The sequence below is a fragment of the Herpailurus yagouaroundi genome, unplaced genomic scaffold (genome assembly GCF_014898765.1).
Source record: "Herpailurus yagouaroundi ecotype Mexico unplaced genomic scaffold, PumYag 163, whole genome shotgun sequence".
In the NCBI taxonomy this organism is placed as follows: Eukaryota; Metazoa; Chordata; class Mammalia; order Carnivora; family Felidae; genus Herpailurus; species Herpailurus yagouaroundi.
The window spans coordinates 32,577,707-32,602,411 of record NW_024412404.1 but is presented as its reverse complement, the minus strand read 5'-3'; positions in this window follow the sequence as shown (position 1 = coordinate 32,602,411).

Here is a 24,705-nt window from a genome sequence, read left to right as displayed (position 1 = left end):
CAGCAAGTGCACTCCTTGATCCCCACCAGCTACTTAACCCATCGCTGCCCCGCCCCCCCATCCCCTCTGGCAACCATCAGTTTGTTTGCTATAATTACGAGTCTGTTTCTTGGTTTCCCTCTCTTTCTCTCTCTCTCTTCCCCTCTTTTTCCTTTGCTTGTTTGTTTTGTTTCTAAGATTTCACCTATGAGTGAAATCATATGGCATTTGACTTTCTCTGACTTATTTCGCTAAGCATAATACTTGCTAGCTCCATCCATGTCATTGCAAATGGCCAGATTTCATTCTTTTTTATGGCTGAGTAATATTCCGTTGTATATAGATACCACATCTTCTTTTTTTTTTTTTCTCCACTCTGCCCATTACTTTTTTTTTTTTTAATTTATATATGAAATTTATTGTCAAATTGGTTTCCATACAACACCCAGTGCTCATCCCAAAAGGTGCCCTCCTCAATACCCATCACCCACCCTCTCCTCCCTCCCACCCCCCATCAACTCTCAGTTTGCTCTCAGTTCTCAACAGTCTCTTATGCTTTGACTCTCTCCCACTCTAACCTCTTTTTTTTTTTTTTCCTTCCCCTCCCCCATGGGTTCCTGTTAAGTTTCTCAGGATCCACATAAGAGTGAAACCATATGGAGATACCACATCTTCTTTATCCATTCACCAGTTGATGGATACTTAGTCTGTTTACACAGTTTGGCTATTGTAAATAATGCTGCTTATAAACATTGAGGTTCATGTATCCCTTTTTTTAAAAAAAAATTTATTTATTCTGAGAGGGAGAGAGAGGAGAGAGAGAGAGAGAGAGAGAGAGAGAGAGAGAGAATCCCAAGCAGGCTCTTCACTGTCAGAGCAGAGCCCGACTTGAGGCTCAAACCCATGAACCATGAGATCGTGACCTGAGCTGAAATAACCGACTGAGCCACCCAGGTGCGCCTGCATGTATCCCTTTGAATTAGGATTTTTGGATTCTTTGGGTAAATAGCCGGTAGAGCACTTGCTCCATCATAGGATAGTTCTATTTTTAACTTTTTACTGTTTCCCATGATGGCTGCACCAGTTTGCAAGGAATAGTTATTTATAATAGCACATGATTTCTTTGATTTTATAAGATTATGGATTTTGATAGAACCTTCTTTATTTACTTAGAAATGAGTCTAGGGGCGCCTGGGTGGCGCAGTCGGTTAAGCGGCCGACTTCAGCCAGGTCACGATCTCGCGGTCCATGAGTTCGGGCCCCGCGTCAGGTTCTGGGCTGACAGCTCAGAGTCTGGAGCCTGTTTCCGATTCTGTGTCTCCCTCTCTCTCTGCCCCTCCCCCGTTCATGCTCTGTCTCTCTCTGTCCCAAAAATAAATAAACGTTGAAAAAAAAATTAAAAAAAAAAAAAAAGAAATGAGTCTAAAATGTCATTTACTCCATCTTTATTTTCAGAATGAATTGCCTTTTCACTATGGGCAAACTACATATGGCAAAAATATAAAATGGTAGTACGTTTTTGGGGGGGTAGCTTTTACTTTTCAAAAATTAATTTTTAAAAGCTTTTATCGTAAATTACTAAATTTTGGTTTGTTAATTTTGCACTAAAGCTGGCTTTTGATGCTGTAGTTTTTGCTTAAAAAAACTAAGTAGCTTTGTTAAAATAGATGAGTGGAATTCTTTCTAAACACCACTTTCCTATGATGAAGACAAACGGGTTTTTTTTTTAAGTTTTAAAATTTATTTTGAGATAGGGGAAGCACGCACAAATGAGGGATAGTCAGAGAGACAGGAAGAGAGAGAATCCCAAGCAGGCTCCATACTGTCAGTGCAGAGCCTGACGCTGACCTTGAACTCATGGAATCGTGAGATCATGACTTCAGCCAAAGTCGGATGCTTAACTGACTGAGCCACCCAGGCACCCCCAAATATTTTTTTTAAAGTAACATTTAAAATTTTTACCATTTCTGTTCTTTTTAAAAAAATTTTTTTTAACGTTTATTTATTTTTGAGACAGAGAGAGACACAGCATGAACGGGGGAGACTCAGAGAGAGGGAGACACAGAATCTGAAACAGGCTCCAGGCTCTGCGCTGTCAGCACAGAGCCCGACGCGGGGCTCAAACCCCCGGACCGCGAGATCGTGACCTGAGCCGAAGTCGGCCGCTTAACCGACTGAGCCACCCAGGTCCCCCACCATTTCTGTTCTTAAAACAAAGAAACAAAATTATTATGATCCCTAGGTTCATTTCCCTAACTGGTTCAATTACCAGCTACTCTAGAATCCTTAGGTTTGCTCACGGCTGTGTCCGTAGTCACATGTCATGGCCTTGTGTTTATGTATCTTCCCTCATAATTCTTCGCCTGTAAATTACATAAACAAACAAACAAAAAGCTCTTCTCTTTTGCAACTATAAAGGGTCTTTTAATTTTTTAAATCTTTTTAAAAACATTTATTTATTTTTGAGAGACAGGGTGAGACAGAGCATGAGTTGGGGAGGGCCAGAGAGAAGGAGACACATAATCCAAAGCAGGCTCCAAGCTGTCAGCAGAAAGCCTGATGCGGGGCTCGAACCCATGGACCAGGAGATCATGATCTGAGCCAAAGTCAGATGCTTAAACGACTGAGCCACCCAGGCACCCCCATACAGGGACTTTTTAGATTGGTCTCATTCTCAAAGACCAGCTGTTAGCTTCCCTCTTGAGGTAGAAACTAAAAAAGAGCTGATAGTCCTATAAAACATTTCTACAGTGTTTTTTTTTTCTTTTAAAAATCAAGAAATGGTTCTTCAACTGTTAGTGAAAACTTGGATTAAAAAAAAGACTTTACTTCTGTTCATTTTCTTTGACTACTTGCTTTCCATGGACATCTATAATCTTCTTTAGGTAAAGTTATCCTGGGTATGTTTCCTTGACTGGGTGCTTTAGTATTATAACGATGTCAGTGATCCAAAACTTCATATGTAAATTCAGTGCAATCCCAATAAAAATTCCAGTTGGCTATTTTGAGGAATTTGATCAATGTTTGAAGTTGTATGGGAGAATAAAGATCCACAAGTAGCTAAGATAGGAATAAAAAAAAAAAAAGGCTCTTCCTTTGAGATATAAAGACAAATCACAAACTATAATAATAAAAACAGTGCAATATTGGCACAAGAATAAACAGACCAAAAGGACATAACAGAGAGATCATAGACAGACCCATGTATACCGAGTATTTAATATATAATGAAGGTGACACCATAAATCAATGGTGAAAAAATGGATTTAACTAGCAGTGGTATTGGGAAAATTGGCTCAGTACATGACGAAAAATAAAACTGGATCCTTACCTAAGCTCATATACAGATTTGGATTCCAGATGGTTCAAAGACCTAAATGAGAAAGGTAAGTTACAAAGCTAATAGAAGAAAACTTAAGAGGATATTCTTTTGTAACCCAGGGAGAAGGAAAGGCTTAACAAAACTCCAAAAGCACAAATCATAAGACAAAGATATGACATCAAAATTAAGGATTCCCACAAAGGATATTGTGGAGAAAATTAATAGGTGACACAATATATTTTCAAATTTTAAAATTGACAAGGAAAATTATATTTAATATATCCAAAGAACTACAAATCACCAAGACAAAGACAATGATTCCAATAGGAAAATGTGCAAAGGATATGAACAGAAATGGCCTTACTTATAGTACAGGAAATTCCAATGAGCAAATGAAGAAATGCATCAGGATCTGAGACGTGCAGGTTAAAACAATGAGATATCAGTTTTCATTTATTAGAAAGCCATGTCATGCCTAGTGTGATGTTACAGGAACTCCCAGGTACTGTTAGACAGTTGTTACCCAGCAGTATTTGATAAAATTAGAGGCTTACAGGCAAGTATATTATACATATATACTAGTACGTGGTATAGAGTCATATTGCTAGTATATGCAGTTCTGCTCTTGGGTATATATGTCAAAGAAATTTCACAGGTAAATATGGGAACTCATCTAAAAAATTTAAAAAAATTCTTTTAATGTTTTTATGTATTTTTGAGACAGAGACAGAGCATGAGCAGGGAGGGGCAGAGAGAGAGGGAGACCCAGAATCGGAAGCAGGCTCCAGGCTCCGAGCTGTCAGCACAGAGCCCGATGCAGGGCTCGAACCCATGGATTGTGAGATCATGGACCTGAGCCGAAGTTGGACGCCCAACCAACTGAGCCACCCAGGCACCCCACGCACAAAGACTTTCATTTCAGCATTATTTGTAGTGGTAGGTGGCTGGATGCTCTCTTGAGTGCCCATCGTTGGGAAAGCGGTTAGGTAAAACATGGTGGTTGTACACCATGGGAACAAAGCAAGAATTGGAAATAACTAAGTAGATTTACACCTGGCAATAGAGATGAATTTAAAAAGCATAGTGCAGGGGTGCCTGGGTGGCTCAGTAGGTTAAGCGTCTGACTTCGGCTCAGGTCATCATATCACGGTCCCCGCATAGGGCTCCGTGCTAACAGCTCAGAGCCTGGAGCCTGCTTCAAATTCTGCGTCTCCCTCTCTCTCTGACCCTCCCCTGTTCATGCTCTGTCTCTCTCTGTCTCAAAAATAAATAAACATTAAAAAGAAAAGCATAGTGCAGAGTGACAAAATAAGAAATGAAAACATACAGAGCAATACTATTTAAATAAACTAAAATCATCTCTCACACAAAACAATATATTTCACAAGTACACTTAACAAACAAGAAGATACGCATCCAACTCATTGGTATGGCTGCCTCTCAGAGGAGAGAGGAGAGAGGCATGAAGAATGGGGATTAAAGGGAATCAATAAATAAAATAAGGGCGAGGCCTTGCACAGACATCTGATGATAATGGACCATGAAGTGAAGAATATGATTAACTCAACCCTGGGGCATTTACCATATCCTCCCACCTCCGCAGATTAAAAAAAACTCCCGCGCCCTTTCATCATGTATTTGCTTTGCATGTATGTCTAATCTCTTCAGATAAAGTTGTTCCAAGCAAGTTTGGGCACACCTGATTTAGCAAGTCTCGCTTTTGAACAGGAGCTGTGAAGGACTACGTGGTAAGTTTTATATTTTCCCCAAACGACAACAATAAGAAAGAAAGCAATCCTCCAACCCCAAACCAAAAAATAAATAGAATAAGAAAGAGTGAGATATACTATACAATGCTATTTACATAAATTAAAATTACATGCCCACAAAACAATATCTTATGCAAGAACACCGATAAACAGATATTCGTTTAACTCATTGCTCTACAGGAGTGGAAAGAATGCTCACATACATCCCTTTTGGCTCATAATAGTAAGAATGGAAATTTGAAGGTGAAGAGGGGGTTTGAAGGAAATTCACGGAATTCTAGGCACTGAACTAGATGTTTCACATATATTCTCTCATTTCATCCTCACAACAGTCTTGTGAAGGGAGTTATTATCTCTATTTTACAAAGGAAGAAAACGGAAACCCAGAAAAGCTAATGTCACAGCAATGGAGTGGTAGAATTGGGACTCGAATCTTGATTAATTCTTAGGAAAAGGTCAATAAAAATTAGGGGCATGCTTGAATCTTTTTGGCCTGGTCTTCATACTAGACAGCTAAGCCGTAAATAATAGGATGTTGGTAGAAGTTATTTATTGTTTCTGCAGCTTGATATATCACATTATATCCTTCTAAGACCCTAAGGAAAAATGAAGCCCAGAAGGGGAGTAACTTAACCTGTAATTAGAAGCACTTATTTTTTCAGTTTCCCTAGCTTATGTGGTATTTTTCCATGGCCTTTGAAAAGATATTCGTTACTCTTTAACTGTATTAAAAATAGAAAGAAACAGTGGTCTGGTTTGTACATATCATGCTGCAATCGAAGAGATCTCACTCTCCAGCTAGTTACTCATTAAATGGAGCATATGATAATCGGATATTTGACACCGGAATTGATTAGAGTTGAAGTTGGCGCTCCGGATTGCCTATTAAAACTCATGTCATGAATCCAGTAGAAAAGAGTTTAGGGGTGCCGGGGTGGCTCAGTTGGTTAAGCTTCTGACTTAGGCTCAGGCCGTGATCTCACAGTTTGTGAGTTCAAGCCGCACATTGGACTCTCTGCAGTCAGCACAGAGCCCGCTTCAGATCCTGTCTCCCTCTCTCTGCCTCTCTCTCTCTCAAAAATTAATAAACATTAAAAAAAGAAGAGTTTATAATAGTTCTATTGTATTACCCTATCATAATGTGATATAGGCATAATGTGAATATGCAACTTTCCAGAAGAAAAGTTGCCTGTGAAAATTTTTACATTTCTCTTTATATAATAATAAATGTTAAATGCATCTGTATTCAGACTCATAAGGAAATAAATGATCTATTGAGTCGAGTCCTATTCACATCCAGTTTTTAATATACTGATCTTAAAAATCTCAATTTTATATTACTCAAAATTCAGTTTAGTTTTAAAAATTTCTGTTTGTTCAGGTAGAGGAAAGGAAAAAGTGAGGCCAGGGAACAGAAAAGGGCAACTGGAAAACGCAGTAGCTACTGGTGACAAAAAATATTTCTTTTCATTGAGAAGGGAAAGAAAGTAGGCCAAAAAGAAACGTAACAATCAGAAACGTAAAAATTTGTCATCGGCAAGGGGGGGTAGAGGGAACACGAATTTGGCTTTTGCTTTGTTAAAACATTTGTTTTCAAGTGAAGTGTCTTGGCGAGTGTGTGGGTACAAGATGAGAAACAATCAGAAGTTTGGCTTTTTGTTTTGGGTGATGTATTTCCAAGGCTACCGGCCCACCCTGGAAAAGCTTACTCGATATATTCTCTGCCAAAGACAGCAGCTAATGACTGCAGTAAAGGGAAACAGGCAGTGTCCACATTTGCAGAAGAATATCGTCTTCTTTTTACATCACGGACTGGCACCCTTTTGAAACTAGGGTGCCAAGCTTCCTCCTCCTTTCCCTTTGGCGTGTTGGAGGCAGCTCATGGAGAAGAGTCTTTGGACATGATTTCCAAACAGGGAGGGAGCAAGATGGCCCGCTAACACTGAGGTGGAGGAAGAAGCGTGCGGGTTGCCAAGTTTGGTCAGCGAGGCAGGTAGCGGACGGTCACAGGCAGCAGGGAGGTGGGCACGTGTTGGCAACCAATTCTGATAAGGCATAGATGCTATTGGTTGCCAATCCATGTTCTGATTTAAAACAGACATAGTTTTGATGATGGGGGGAGTAGCAGCGCTGGGTTAGCGGGGAGAGGAGTGGGACTGGGTAGGGATGGTTAATGTCCGACCGAATGAGGTCTTGGGTGGCTCTTCCCTTGCCGGTTAGGAGACACTGTGCCAGGAGCGATTCGTTAAGATCGGTGGGCTCCTGCCGAACTTCATAAAGGAACATTTGGTTCTTCATTTATCGATGCTGATGACAGTACCGTACTTTACAACTTAATCCAAGATTTACCTCTAGCCTCACAGTTTGCCGAGAACTCTTGAAACATAAAATAATTTTCTTCATACATTCATTTGCACACTGCTCATGTAAACCGGCAGGTCAGGGGTTCAAAAGTTATTCATTGCATTCTTACTGTTCTAGGTGCAATGTGGGAGATTAAAACAGAAGTATGATGCATTCTCGAAGATTTACTTGTGAGTGGGAAATTTTGAGTCTAATAAGAGAGAGAAAGTGTAACTCACAAAGAGCAGTTTACAATAAATATACATATTTAAATGAAAGTGTGAATCTAAAAACTAAAAACTCAATTAAAAACAGATCCTATTGTGGTTTTGGGTTATTTGGAGGAGATTGGATTTTGACTTGCACTCAAGGTAGGGAGCAGGCTTTAGATAGGAGGAGAAAAGATGTGTTCCATTTGGAAAACAGATGAACCTAAGGGAAGGGAAACAAAAATAATATAAAAACTGGGAGGGGGGCCCCTGGGTGGTTCAGTCGGTTGGGCGTCTGACTTTGGCTCAGGTCATGATCTCACAGTCTGTAAGTTTGAGCCCCGCATCGGGATCTGTGCTGACAGCTCAGAGCCGGGAGCCTGCTTCGCATTCTGTGTCTCCCTCTCTCTGCCCCTCCCCTGTTCATGCTCTGTCTCTCTCTGTCTCAAAATAAATAAAAAAAAAAAACAGGAAGGGGGACAAAACATAAGAGACTCATAAATATGGAGAACAAATTGAGGGTTACTGGAAGGGTTGTGGGAGGGGGGGATGGGCTAAATGGGTAAGGGGCACTAAGGAATCTACTCCTGAAATCATTGTTGCATTATATGCTAACTAATTTGGATGTAAATTTAAAAAAATTAAAAATAAAATAAATGGTCAGGTCTTAATTTTAACCTTTAGAAGAAAATATATGATGTACATATACCAGATATAATTCAAAGTAAACAATTTTAGGGGTGTCTGGGTGGCTCAGCCAGTTAAGCGTCTGACTTCAGCTCAGGTCATGATCTCACGGTCTGTGGGTTCGAGCCCCGTGTCGGGCTCTGTGCTGACAGCTTGGAGCCTGAAGCTTGCTTCGGATTCTGGGTCTCCCTTTCTATCTACCCTCACCTGCTCACACTCTGTCTCTCTCTCAAAAATAAACATTAAAAAAATAAAAAAAGTAAACAATTGTAAAACTGTAAAACACAAAACCTGCATATATGATGAAATTAAAATGGTTTATTCCAGATATTCTGGTTGCAGAATTCTGGATAAGTCCATTATAGTTGAATCTCTCTCTGTCTCTGCCTCTCTCTCCTTTGCCTTGCTTGTGTTTTTAAATACCTACTTACTTTGTCTATTGGGTCATCCAGCAATTGGGAATGTCAAGATCAATTAATTACTTAGCTATAATAAAGAATAAGAATAAAATAAGGAGAGTTTGTTCTTATTTGAGTGGGAAACCTTAGATTAGGAGATAGTGGGAGGTAAATTCAATGAATTGGTGCGGTTGGGTTTGAGAATCTTTAAATGCTCACTAGATGAAAATTATCTGATAAATTATGAGAAGCCATTAAAGGGTGGTGGTAGATGTATAAAGACAGTGGCTTAGTTTATGATCCTTCAATATCAGTGGGAAGACTGGATAAAGACAGCAGAGGATGGGGTTCCTGGGTGGCTCAGTCAGCTAAGTGTCCGACTTCAGCTCAGGTCATGATCTCATGGTTTGTGGGTTCGAGCCCTGAGTTGGGCTCTATGCTGACAGTTCAGAGCCTGGAGCCTGCTTCGGATTCTGTGTCTTCCTCTCTCTGCCCCTCCCCCTCGCACTCTGTCTCTCTTTCTCTCAAAAATAAATAAACATTAAAACAGAAATTAAAAAAAAAAGAGCAGGGGAAGTTGAGACTAGGTGATGAGTGAGATATTGATACACACACACACACACACACACACACACATCCTTCTTGTAATTTACTCCACTTCCAGGATTGTCATCCACAAGTTTCTCCCTTTCCTCCTTCCCTTCTTACCTTTTCTTATCTAGAATGTTCCATGTAAGAAAAAATACATTTGTCCTCACAAACACATCTATAAATAAAAAGATTGAATCAGGATTTCATTTGGCAGTTAATCAGGGGAAACCTAATTACAATAGCTTAAGCCATAAGAATATTTATTGTTCATTTAATAAGAACTTTGGACACAGGCAGTTCCAGTTTATTCACTGGCTCAATGATGTCATCAAGGACCTACGGTCTTTCTACTTTTCCATTTTACTATCCTCACTGAGTGACTTTTAGCCTTCATGCATGTCACCTCATGGCTGCAAGAGAACTGCTACAACTCTTGAATCTTATTTCTTCACACCCATGTCCCAAGGCGGAAGGAAGAGACAAGGCACAAAAGATCGGCTACTTCTAAGACTGTCTTTTTATTTGAGAAGCGAAATCTTTGAGTTGCCTTACCTTTGAAAAAATCATATCACATGTCTACTGCGTAATAATTGGTGGCAAAGTGGAACAGGATGACCATGTCTAGCCCAGGAAAACCAGGATTCATTAGTTGAGATTGGGCTAAATCGATGGCTCTATGCTTACCCAAACAGATCAGAGCTTTGTTATGGAAGGAGGGTATGAGGCTTAAGTGATGGGTAGACAATGAACACTGTCTGCCATAACTATTAGCTTAGAAAAGTAAAAGAAATGATAAAACATGGTAATATAGTATAACTCAAAGCTGGGCAGAGATCTATGGACAGTTTACTAACTCAACAAATACAATTATTGAGCTTCTACTACATGTCAGGCACTTTTTTAGATGCTGGGGATAGAGGGGTAAATAAAATAGCCATGTGTGCCTCTGTGTGTGTGTGTGTGTGTGTGTGTATGTGTGTGTGTGTGTGTGTGTGTTAGATAATAGAGAAATAAATAAAAAAAAAATAGTACATATCAAGCCAAGTAGCAAAGTGTGCAATGAAGTTAGGGAAGGTAAAAGGTAGAGAATGATGGGCAGCAGGCTATGATGACTGAGTAGAGGCCTGAATAAATGCGTCTGGAGGAAGAGTGTTCCAGGTAGAGGGAGCAGCAAACAGAAAGGCTCTGATAAGGCATGTGCTTGGCATGTTTGAGTAACAGCAAGGAGGCTGGCAGTGCTGAACAGAGGGAGCCAGCAGGAGGAGGGTGGCCATAGATGTTGATGAAGTAGCTGGAAGTCAGATCATGCAAGGCCTGGTAGCTTATGCTAAGGAGTTTATATTTTATTGTATTTAAGGACACTGGAAGGTTTTGAGAAAAGGAGTAACATGATGAGGTTTGCATTTTTAAAAAGACATCTTCAGCTATTCTTTGGAAAACGGGTGGTAGGGGACAGGATAGAAGCAGAGAGACCAAACAGGAGACTATTGCCACAGCCCGGGCAATAGATGATGCTGACTTACAGCAAGATAGCAGTGGGGGAGGCGTGAGGAATATTTGGACTTGGAATATATCACACAAGTGGAGCCAACAGTTTGCAAACGGATCAGATGTGGGGTGTGGGAGAAAAGAGAGGAGTCAGGGAGGACTCCAAGGTTTTGATTTAAGTGAATGGGAGAATGGAGATGTCTTATTCAGCCGAAACTTTTTCTCTAGCCATTCTTAGTTCCCAGAAAGGTTGGGGAAGTGATTATTTAGCTTTCCTATCTTCAATAGCAGAGGAAGCCAAGGCACAAAAGGTAGAGATGGATGCCGAGTGAGCTAATCTATGGTGCCTGCAACATATGTTCTTATAAAAATAGCATATGCCATTATCATCGATGATTGACTTTGTATCAGTACCTGTCAGTACTTTTCCCCTCTCTGTTCTCAGAGCACATCTTTGCTTGGACAGTGCCTAGTAAGGCCTCTGACTTTCATCCTATGTCAACTTTGGGATTGCTGAGCATGCATTACCCAATCAATTGATTTCTGGATACTTTCAAGGCCATTCTTTCAAAAAAACCAATCAACTATGTAGAAAATTAGACACTCTCCTCTTATGTAACCATTGCTTTTTTTTTTTTTTTTTTTTTTTTTTTTTAAAAAATTTTTTAAAAAAAAAACAAAAAAAATTTTAAAAAATTACAACCCCCCCATTTTTTTAACTTTTTTTTTTTTTTTTTTTTTTTTTTTTTTTGCCTAAAATTTTGTTAACACAGATAGCACTGACATTGTCCTTGAGGCCAATTTAGAAAAACTGGTTTATTTATTTCCACTCCATTGGTGGCAGATGGAGTTAAGTCTGTGATATATTCCGCAGCAAAGTGTGATTCTGGGAACAGCTGCAGATCACTTTAGAATTTCCTATTTCTAATGTGGTTTTCACACTGAAAAGTCTTGGTGGAAGAAGGTAGAAGTAGGCCTACTCTCACCTTCCTATGGAGGGAACTGTTCAAGCAGGCTCACAACTCATTCTTTAACATTAATTGACCCTGACCATGTGAGTTGGATTATTTGGCTAAATGAGGAAAGCAGTGTTGCAGGTAGAGGAAATGGCCTATGTGAAGACTCAGAAACAGCATGGAGTACTGGCTCATCTAAGAGCCCAAAATAAGTTCAGTGAGACTATTTGTCACCTATGAGTTCTATGTATCGTACCCAGTGGGGAATAAGGAAACAAGTGCTGAAATCTACCGGTGTGGGGGAGCAGGGGGGTGATTGAGAAAGAAACTGTAGAAGTGGGGCTTGAGACGAATCTTCATGTATTCATTAACCCAATTGTTGAAAAAAACCCAAACAAGCCAAGACCACGTGCCAGATGCTGGCGGAGTACTGGCTATAAAAGTGATGAGATAGGGGTGCCTGGGTGGCTCAGTCGGTTCAGTGTCCGCTCTTGATTTTGGCTCAGGTTATGATCTCATGGTTGTGGGATTGAGCCCTGCATCTGGCTCCCTACTGGGCATGGAGCCTGCTTAAGACTCTCCTCCCCATACCCTCCGTCTCTCTCTACCGCTCATGCTCTTTCTCTTAAAAAAAAAAAAACAAAAAACAGTGATGAGCCGAACAAATATTTGCTGGCATCTGTTCTCATGCAGTATATGATCTAGCTCTAGTGGGAAAACACACTAGAAATAATCACATAAATAAGTATATAATACAAGCCAAAGTAAATTCTATGAAGGCAAAGTGCAAGACGGTACAACAGAGAGACCTAATTTAGATTGGGGGGTGGGTGGGTGGGTGGTGGTGGCTGGGGAAAGCCTCTTGGAGAGAATGACATTTAAGCTGAGGCCAGAAGGATAAATAAGGCTCAGGCGGGCAAAGAGCCATGGGAAGTGGTTTGGTGGAGAGAAAAGCACATGTGAACTCCCTGAAGGGGGAGGAGTTTGAGAAGTTTGAGGACTTGCAAGGGGAGCAGTGTGGCTGCAGGAGAATGAGAAATCAGAAGGGCAGTGAGGCAAAGCAGGAAACTTCCTGTACAGGGAGCCAGATATTGTAGAATCATGGTGAGGATTCTGGACTTTGGTCCCAATTTTGATAGGAAGCCACTAACGAGTTTGGATCAGATTTAGACTTCAAGATATTTTTCTGGCCATTATGTGATGAATGGATCGGGGAAGGGGAAGAGTGGGAGTGAGATGTATCCTGAGTCGTCTAGAAAGTTAACGAAGGTGGCTTGGATCAGGCCACATCCTCAGTAGGGGAGGGATTTTAATTTATATTTTCTTTTAAGGGTTTAATTTTTTCACATGTAATTTTAAAATCGTCTTTGTATAGTTTTAAAAAAAGATTTTATTTTATTTAAGTAATCGCTACACCCAACGTAGGACCCAAACTCACAACTTCAGGATCAAGAGTCGCATGTGCCATCACCTGAGCCAGCAGGCACCCCTAAATAGTCTGTGTGTCGCTTAAGTGTAAATGGACTTTAAAAAAACGTTTATTTATTTATTTTATGAGAGAGAGAGAGAGCAGGGGAGAGGCAGAGAGAGAAGGGGAGAGAGAATCCCAAGTAGGGCCTGCACTGTTAGCACAGAGCCTGATGTGGGGCTGGAACTCATGAACCATGAGATCATGACCTGAGCTGAAATCAAGAGTCCGACACTTAACCGACTCAGCCACCTAAATGAATTTTTTTTGTACAAAAAGCTAAGCAATGACATTTTTTGGACTAATTCTTTCCTACATTCTTTATCATTTATTGAATTTACATATGTTTGTGTGTGCATACAGATATTTCTAAGTTAATCCGTCCTAACGCATTTTAGTGTTTATACATCCTACACACACACACACACACACACACACACACACACACAATTAAACAATAAATTCATACTGTAGGGTTATATATCAGTCAGGGGCCTACCGGGAGGCCACACTCAAGGGGGTTGTTAAAGGGAGCATTTACAGAGGAGTGGAGACAAGGTTAGGGGAACCAGCAGGCTGGAACATCTAGGAACCAGGTATTACAAGAAACTTTTTCTACTGAGGCTTTTTCTACTGGGTCTCAAGAGGTATGAGGAAGAAGATGTTCATTGGAACCTGGTGACAGTTGTAGCTTCTTGAGGGGCCATCTAATGGGGACTGTGGAGAGAAGTAGAGGAACAGCATGGCAAACCACAGCCCTAATGGGGGAAACAAAAATTCTGATATTTCTCCCCTCTTCTTATCTCTTTCGGGCGGCTCCCATTGGCCAAATGCAACGAAAGTCACTTTCGCAAATATTTAGTATTATTATGCTTTTGTACCCTTGCCCATTTGACAGGTGAAAATTTTATCCCATTATTTAATATGCATTTCTCAGATTAATAGTAATTATTATGTTCATTCTTTGTCTATTCATCATTATCATTTCTTAAAAATTCACTGTTCAGCATTTTGCATGTTTTTCTAATGAGGCATATTATTTTGTTAGAGATCCTTTTATATGTGAATAACTAACCTGTTTTCTGTCACACATGTTGTATTTTTCTCCTCATGATTTGCCTTTTCCTTCTTGTTTGTGGTATTTTCTGTTAGAGAGAAGCTCAAAGTTTTTATTGTCAGTTTTTATATTTTACATTTTGACTTCTTTTGGTTTGCGGTTAAAACACCTGTTGAGTTGATTTGAGATGCTACTGTCTTCATACCCTGGTCCTTTTCTGGATGTTAAACTCTGTTCCACTGATCTGTCTACAATTGCCCAAATTCCAGCTTAATGTTTCAGTTAATTGTGCTTTCTCAGTACACTTTATTAGCTTGTGGGACAGGTTTCCCTGCATTGATATTCCTTCTCAATATTGTTCTGTCTTTCGTTTTTGTATGCTTATTCTTGCAGATAAAATTTGAATCATGTCAAACTGAAGAGAAATTCTGTTGGCATTTTTATGGCCATGGTGTTGTTTTGGATTAATTTCTACAGAATTGGCATCTTACCCCTGAAGCTTCCTATTCTAGAATCGTAAAATGTCTCCCTAGTTTTCTTTTTTCTTTTTTTTTATTTAACAAAAATTTTAAAGTTTATTTATTTATTTAGAGTGAGAGAAAGCAAGCAGGGTAGGGGCAGGGAGAGAGGGGAGAGAGAGAATCCCAAGTAGGCTCTGCACCGTCAGCATGAAGCCCAACGTGGGGCTTGAACTCACGAACTGTGAGATCGTGACCTGGGCTGAAATTAAAAGTCAGATGCTTAACCGACTGAGCCACCCAGGTGCCCCGTGTCTCTAGTTTTCTAAGTTCCATCCATGCCCCCCAATAAAGACTTGCATTTTTTTCCATATTGGGTCTGCATATTTATTTTAAAGGTATTCTGGAATATTTTCTATTTTTTATTATTAGCAAATATGAAAATGATGATTTCTACATGGTTTGTAACAAACCACCTCCTTACTGGAATTTCTTCTACTAGCCTTTCATTTATCTTTGTAACTTTTTCTAGAAAACCAGTTCATGTACAAATAATGACATTTCTATCAGCTCTTTTCCAATATTTATACCTCTTATTCAATTTCCTTATTTAATTCTATTAGCTAGAAATGTCAGACTAATTAAAAAATAATAAAAGTAGCAATAGTGGGCATTCTTGGCTTTATGGGAAACCATCTGGTGTTTTACTATTAATACCATTTTGGATCAGCTTGAGGGACTTTTAAAAAATCATTTTATGAAATATTTATAAAATTCTCTTAGAATTAAAAATGCAGAATATTAAAATGTTAATTAAAATTAAAATTTAAATTAATTAATATTAGCAATCAATAATTTCACATTATATAATTTTTGCAGTTACTGCATAAATCTTACGTTATTAAAATATTCTAAAACATACTGCTGGATTCAAATTTTTAATATTTTCTTTAGGCTTTAGAAAAACAAACAAACAAGCCAAAACCCCCTAGCTTTATTGAGGTACAACTGATAGACCCCAAACTGTACCTACTTAAAGTGTGTAAGTTTTGACGTACGCACATAACTGTGAAGCCATCGCCACAATCAGGCCCAAATACTTCCTCATGCCCATTTGTAATCTCTCCATCTCCCTCCCTGCCTTTCTCCACACTCCACCCCACACCCTGTCCCCAGGCAATTACTGTTCTGCTTGCTGTCATCACAGATTAGTTTCCATTTTATAGAATTTCATATAAGTGAAATCATACATGAACTCTTTTGGGGGGAGACTGACTTGGAACATTCGTGTACAAGTCTTTGTGTGGACATAGGCTTTACTTTCTCTTGGGTAGGCGCCTAGTAGCGGAGTGGAGGTAGGTATATGGCTTTTTTTCAGTTTCGGTGTGTTTTTGAACTATTTTAAACACATAGTGAAGATGAAAAGATTTCTACACTGACTGCCTTTATACCCACTATAAAATTTATCATTAACATTTTATGTACTTGCTTTATGAGACATCTATCAATGCAATCATTCCTCTGTCCTCCTCCCTCTGTCCAATCCATTTTGTAAAAAAGTTTATTTATTATTTGAGAGAGATAGAGACAGCACAGGTAGGGAAGGGGTAGAGAGAGAGAAGGAGGGAGGGAGAGAGAGAGAGAATCCCAGACAGGCTTTGCACTGCCAGAGCAGAGCCTGACAGGGGGATTGAACCTGCGAACCATAAGATCATGAAATGAGCAGAAACCAAGAGTTGGATGCTTAACCGACTGAGCCACCCAGGCACCGTTCCTTTTTTTTTTTTTTTGTATGCATTACAAAGTAAATTACAAACACCAGTACAGTTCATCCGAATTATTTCAGTAAGCAAATCATTAGCTAGTATTGAATATTTGTTTGCTGTTTTTCTTGTGATACAAAGTTTACATAAAAAGAAATGTATACAAAAATGCACCTTTGCTGAGTTTTGACAAATATATGCACATGTGCAACCCTAAACCCATATAACGATATAGAGCATTTCCAACACCCCAGAAAATTGCTCACGATTGTGCTCAGTCAGTACACACTCCTGCTCCACTCAAAACCAAAACTTTTATATATTGTTAGTGAAAATCTCAAATAGTACAACCACTTTGGAAAAAGTTCTGGCAAAACCTTATGAAAGGAAACATGCATTTACTTTATGATCCAGATATTTCATTTCTAGGCATTACCCAAGAGAAATGAAAATGTGGTCCACAAAAGGGGCCTGGGTGGCTCCGTGGGTTAAGTGTCAGACTTTGGTTTAGGTCATGATCTTATGGTTTGAGGGTCTGAATCCCACATTGGGCTCTGTGCTGACAGCATGGAGCCTGGAGCCTGCTTCGGATTCTGTGTCTCCCTATCTCTCTGCTCCTCCTTTGCTCAGGCTCTCCCTCTCTCTCTCAAAAAAAAAAGAAAAAAAAAAAAAAAAGAAAATGTGGTCCACAGAAAGACTTGTACAAGAACATTCATAGCTTTATTCATAATAACCCTAAATTGGAAACAGCCCAGTCCACCCATAAGAGACTAGATTAACAAACTATGGTTTATTCACACAACTGAATACTGCTCAGCAATAAAAAAAAACAAAAGAACTACTGATACATGCAAAAATACAGATAAATTTCAAAGGCATTGTGATGAACGAAAGAAGCTTTAAGCAAAATGATATACACATACTGTGTGATACATACACATAGATGAAGTTCTAGAACAGGCAAAAGAATCTGTGGTGGGAAAACTGAGAAGAGTGTTTAATTTTTAAAAATAAGGAGCTAACCTAGTTTCCAAAATGGTAGTACCATTTAACACTGCCTTCAGCGTTGTCTGAGAATTCCAGCTTCTTCACATCCTTGTCAACACTTGGTATGGTCAGTCTTTTAAATTTAAGCTATTCTAATAGGTAGTTAGTGGTATTTCCTTATGGTTAATTTGCAATTCCATAATGACTAGTGATGTTGAGCATCTTTTTATGTGCTTATTTGCCATCCATAGATCTTTGTTGTGAAGTGTAAATATTTTGTCTATTTGAGAAAAGTGGGTTCTTTGTTTTCTTATTGTTGAGTTTTGAGAGTTCTTTATGTATTCATCATGTAAATCTTTCCTCAGGTACATGCTTTGCAAATATTTTCTTCCTGTCTGTTGCTTATCTTTTTCATTTCTTAACAGTGTCTTTTGCAGAATAACAGTTTTTAATTTTGATGAAGTCAAATTTATCCTTTTTTTCCTTTTATGGATTGTGGTTTATTGTCATATTTAAGATATCTTTGCCCAACCCAAGGTCACAAGTATATCCTATATTTTCTTCTAAAAGTTTTAAACTTTTAAGTTTTACATTTAGATCTATGATTCATTTTGAATTAATCGTATATGACACAAGGTATGGACCAGATGTTGCTTGTTTTTTTTTTTTTTTGCATAGTTATTCAAGTTTTCTAGTACTCTTTTTTGGAAAGACTATTCTTTGAAGAATTTTCTTCACCCCTTTGCACTTGTCAAAAATTGTTGTAACTATATGTGTTTTTTTCTAAATTCCCTATTCTGTTCCATTGATCGGTTTAATCTGTCTGTAAGCCAATACCACACAATCTTGATTATTGTAGCTCTTTAACAAGTCTTGCAATCAGTTAGGGTTAGTCCTCCAACTCTGTTCTTTCTCAGAGTTGTTTTGGCTTCTAGGTTCTTTGCATTTCCACGCAAATTTTAGAATGAGCTCATTCACTTATTTAAAAACTGCTGAGATTTTTATTGGGATTGTGTTGAATCTACAGACCAATTTGGGAAAAATCACCATCTTAACAATATTGAATTTTCAAACTTAGGAACATTGTATGTCGACCTCCATGTATTTAGTTCTTCCTTAATTTTTTGTCAATGGTTTGTAGTTTTCAGAGTACAGGCACTCTATATCTTTTGTCATATTTATCCCTAAAATATTTAATTTTTATGTTGCTATTGTGAATGGTATTATTTTTCAATTTTCAATTTTCATTGTTCATTGCAATATAGAAATGTAGAAATACAATTGATTTTTGGTATTGATCTTGTATACTGCAGTGTTGCTAGACTCACTTATTAGTTTTTGGTACCTTTTTTGTAGATTCCATCGGACTTTTACATAGACAAACACGCCATCTGTGAGTAGTGACACTTTTACTTCTTATGTAATAATCTGGATGCTCTTTCTTTCTTTCTTTCTTTCTTTCACCTATTGCACTGGCTAGAATTTCCAGTACAATGATGACTAGAAGTGCTAAGAGTGTCTTATCGTTTCTGATCTTGGCAAACATTCAGACTTTCACCACTGAGTTTGATATTAGCTGTACATTTTTCATAGATTTTTTTATTGTGTTGAAAAAGTTCCCTTGTATTCTGAGTTTGCTGAGAAGCGGATGTCAAATGCTTTTTCTATGTCTATTGAGATGATCACATGGCTTTTATATTTTTAGTTTCTTTTTTTAAAAATTATTAATGTTTATTTATTTTTGAGAGAGAGACAAGAGACCAAGCAAGGAAAGGGCAAAGAAAGACACAGAATTTGAAGCAGGCACCAGGCTCTGAGCTGTCAGCACAGAGCCTGATGTGGGGCTCGAACCCACAAACTGCAAGACCATGACCTGAGACAAAGTCGGGTGCTTAACCGACTGAGCCACCCAGGCACATTTTTAGTTTCTTAACATGGGGAATTACATTAGTTGAATTATAAATTAAGATATTCTAAAAATATACTGCTAGATTACAACTTCAATGTTTTATTTAGAATTTTAAATTTATGTGCTAGAGAATTATATTTTTTGCATGATTTTTCTGGTTTTAATATTGAAGTTATATCATATATATCTGGTAAAATGAATTGGGCAACATTCTTTTTCTATGCTCATCAGCATATAAATTATGTATTCCTCTTTAAGATTTGCAAGAACCAATCTGTAAAACCACATGGGACCCTAACTTGGTATCTTTGGGGGATATTTTTTGACACATTAAAACGTTTCCTCCTGTGGTTACTATCCCACTAGATTTATCATCTTTTCATCAGAAAATTATCTATTTAATAGAAATTAAAAAATTTTGTGTTTGTGTCCCATTTCTCAGTCCTTACGTTGTATGCGTTTTTTTCTTCTGGGAAAAAAAATTCTTTTTTCCCCCATTGAATTCTGTTTTGTATTCTATTAATGTAGTGTGTGGGGGTGGGGAGTTTCTCAGTTTCAGATTGGTTTCAGACAGTTTTAGATGAGTGTGACCAACCAGTGCCGTCTCTTCTGCCACAGTACCTTCTGGTATGTGCATGGCACCCTTCCCTGATTTCCAACGGTAATATCAAATGTTTCCTTTTGCATTCGCTTGATTATCCAATGGGAACCGGCAAGTGGGTGGTGGTCTGATTCCCATGTGGGACTAGAAGTCCCTGCTTCCAGGCCTGACTTCTTTTTGTGTAGCCCATCGTCCTCATGGGGCCTTAGGTACCTTCCTAAAATGCAGATACGATCCTGTCTGTCCCCAGAGCTTTTAGTCATTTGATATCCTTCTCTGAGGACAGCGCACTACTCCTGGCCACTAAGCTCAACGGCACTCTAGTCATCTCACATACATCGTCCTTTCTTGCTGCCACCCAGCTTCACAGGCTCCTCGCTGCTGGAGTGACTTTTGACCTCCCTTCCCCCTTTAATAAAGGAAGTCATAACTCATCTTTGGGCCAACTTAAATGTATCTGTGAGACGAAAGCCCCTCACTTCCTTCAGGCCTAGTAAGTCTCTTCCTTCTCTGTGTTCTCATACTATGCAGTTTATGCCTCTGCAGTAGCGGTTAAGAGAGGGCACTCAGGTTTCTTAAACTAGTTATGTGATCTTTGGGGAGTTAACCTAGTCAAAACCCCACTTCCTAGGATTGTTGTAAGGATCAAAGGAGGATGCATGTAAAGGGTTATACAGTGACTGACACGTGGTAAATGTTAGCTTCACTTCTGAATTTTAACCTATCTTCTTAAATTTTTAGGCCCTTGCGAGTCCCTGCATGGCAAAGAGGCTCTGTCTTATTCACCTTTGCATCTTCCAGGGCCTGGCCCTGAGCCCTAATAATCACTGGTGAAATGAATGAGTACTCCCCGACATACTACAGTTCTGTGTTTGGGGAGGCAATCTTTCATCACATAAAACTCCTACTCTCTCCTAATTACAGCTCAGTGAACGTTCAAGTCTTGAATAAGCAACAGTTGACATTGGTTTTTTAAAAAAATTGCAGTATGCCTTAAGAGATCTGTAGTTTTTCCAGAATTCAGCAGTTTGAATTTAGATTTGCTGTCCTCAAAACAGCTGGAAATGTTTATTTTCCATTTCAAACATGTAATTTATGGTAAAATGCACAATTAAATACTTGGGAAAATGCAACATGGCTTATTTAGTTATTGGCATGAATAAATATGGCACTTCATAATAATATAGCAGCAGTATAGAAAAGAGCTTCTTGGTGAAAGGCAGTATTTTGATACAAAGTGTAAATAAATACGCAGTTATTCCTATACAGAGATAAACCATTGGGGATTTGGATTGACTGATTTAAAAAAATTTTTTTTTTAATGTTTATTTTTATTTTTGACAGAGAGAGAGAGAGAGAGAGAGAGAGAGCATGAGCAGGGGAGGGGCAGAGAGAGAGGGAGACATAGAATCCAAAACAGGCTCCAGGCTCTGAACTGTCAGCATGGAGCCCGACATGGGGCTTGAACTCACAGACCACGAGATTGGGACCTGAGCCGAAGTCGGATGCTCAACTGACTGAGCCACCCAGGCGCCCCTGGTTTGACTGATTTTTAAAACAGTGGTGATGGGTTTAGGATATGTGGCCTATACTCTTCTATCCATATTAAAAAATAATGAAGATAATTATAATAAGAATAGCTGTTATGTACCAAATGCCTACCACATGCCAGAGATTGGGCTAGTATTTCACATTTGCTAATTTTATCAAAACAGCCCAGCAAGGCACGTATTTTATTTCTGTTTAACAGATGAGGAAACGGACGCTGAACAGGTGTATTGGTTTCTTGTGGCTGCTGTAACAAACTACCACAAAGTTGTGGCTTAAAACAACAGAGATTTATTCTCTCACAGTTCTGGAGGCCAGAACCCTGCCATCAACATGTCAGTAGGTCTGGTTCCTTTGAAGGCTCCAGGGGAGCATCCATTCCTTGTCTCTTCCAGCTTCTGGTGGCTGTCACATTCTTTGGCTCTGGCCCCATCACTCCAATCCCCACCTCCATAGCTTTCTCCTGTGTGTGCTATCTACGTGCCTGGTCTCTTTTTTTATAAGGACACTTGTGATGGCATTCAGGGCCCACCTGGATAATCAGGATAATCTCATTTCAAGACAAGATCCTTAATTAATCATACCTGCAAAAATTTCTCCATATCAGGTCACATTCACAGTTCCAGGATTAGGATGTGGATGTGTGCCAGGAATCATTATCAGCCCACCACAGTAGGGTTAAATCACCTGACCCAGACTCATAGCTGGTAAGTGGCAGTTGTGTGAGCCAAACCCGGATCGCTTGGACTTCAGAATTTGTACTCTCTGTACCGTTCCACAAAGACAGTGGTTTTGTCAGGAAATGGTGGTGGGTGGGCAGACAGAAGTGTTCAGAAGTGGGGATTCACCCCAGCAGGAGGGAAGGCAGTGTAGTAATCTAACATCTCTCAGCCTCAGTTTCTGTATTTAAAATGGTGCCTCTCCAGAATGACGTGGGCGACCATGGCTTCAGTGGAGGTGACTGCAGCACAGGAAGAGGGCCAGTTCCTCCGGGGAGATCTTCCATGAAGGGTCTCTTCCATGAAAGAGCCGAGTAGCAGGAAGGTTTGTGGGGGGTGGTCAGTTTTGGCAGACAGGCAACATGTAGCATCCTAGAAGACTGGGAGCCACACGAGAGGCACCTGTGATCGTGCTGGGAATGATACTACAACATAGATGATTTTTCTCCCTGATCCCATGTTTTGTTCCCTGTGGAGAACAGTTTTGGCCCTAAGGCCAGAAGGACTTCATAGGCCTGAAGAAAAATTCTGTCAGGAACAAAGACACTGTGTCTCCCAAGTTCTGGTTTGATAATGAATCAAGCCAGTGACTATGAAACAGAATTCTTTCTGCTTCAATTCAAGAAGGCTACATATATATCCCAAGTGATATCTTATGTCTTACTTGTCACCTTGCTCTGTCTAGCAGGCCGATATTGTAAGCACCCACAAACTGAGGTTCTTTTTAACGTTTTCAAGTAACCAATGTCACAGCTACCAGGTGAACTGTATAAAAAAATCCACATTATGAGGAAAATGAAAATATGTCAAATTATATTAAGCACCATGTAGACAGAAATATCTCAAATAACACAACTTGAAACGTCACTGCTGTCAATTTCAGATGATGTCAACCTTAAAGAATGGAATATTAAAAAGAAAGAGCCTGGAAAAAGGCACATACGCCGCATATAGAATAATAGTGCCACCAAAACATCTACCTGCCCTTCCCTGACAGGAAGTGGGAAGTCACTGTGCAGCACTGAGGGAGAAAACCAGGGAGGAAATGTTTCTGGTTACTGTTGCCATTTGGGTCATTCTTGTTCAGGATGATTTTAATGTCCAAATCTAAAGACATTTCAGAAAATTCAATATAGAACTTTTACCATCTGAAGGCTTTATCAAAGAGCACACACCAAAACAAAAACTTGGGGACAATGATAAGCTTCTGATATTTAAACATTTTCATAATAGTTAAAAACCTTTGGATAATTCATAGACATATTCTCCCCCACCCCAAGAGTTTATTATGAAGGCTTTAAACTACACTGAAAAGTTGAAAGAACTGTATAGTGAACATGCATATACCCACCATTTTGATCAGGGGTCAGTGAACTACAGTCCACGGGCCAAATCTAGTTGCTTGCTTGTTTCTGTAAAGCTTTATTGGAACACAGTGATGCCCATTGGTCTATGTACTGTTTCTGTATGCTTTTGCACTACACATCAGCATTCAGTAGCTGCAAGGGAGGTTGCAAAGCCTAAAGTACCTTACTACGTGACCCTTTATGGAATAAGTTTGCCAGACTTTGATTTAAATGATACCATCACTGGGGCGTTTGGGTGGCTCAGTCGGGGCCCTTGGATGGCTCAGTTGGTTGAGTGTCCTACTCTTGATTTTGGCCCAGGTCACGATTCCAGGGTCATGGGATTGAGCCCTGTTGTTGGGTTTCATGCTGAGCGTGGAGCCAGTTTAAGACACAATGGAATACTACGTGGCAATGAGAAAGAATGAAGTATGGCTCTTTGTAGCAACGTGGATGGAACTGGAGAGAGTGATGCTAAGTGAAATAAGTCATACAGAGAAAGACAGATACCATATGTCTTCACTCTTATGTGGATCCTGAGAAACTTAACAGAAGTCCATGGGGGAGGGGAAAAAAAAAGAGGTTAGAGAGGGAGAGAGCCAAAGCATAAGAGACTCTTAAAAACTGAGAACAAACTGAGGGTTGATGGGGGGTGGGAGGGAGGGGAGGGTGGGTGATGGGTATTGAGGAGGGCACCTGTTGGGATGAGCACTGGGTATTGTATGGAAACCAATTCGACAATAAGTTCCATATTAAAAAGAAAAAACAAAACAAAACAAAATAAAACAAAACAAAAAAAGATTCTCTCTCTCTGGGAATGCAAGCTGGTGCAGCCACTCTGGAAAACAGTATCGAGGTTCCTCAAAAAACTAAAAATAGAATTACCCTAGGACCCAGCAGTTGCACTACTAGGCATTTATCCGTGGGATACAGGTGTGCTGTTTTGAAGGGACACATGCACCCCCATGTTTATAGCAGCACTATTGACAATAGCCAAAGTATGGAAAGAGCCCAAATGTCCATTGATGGATGCATGGATAAAGAAGATGAGGTATATGTATATATATATATATATATATATATATACATATATATATATATACACAT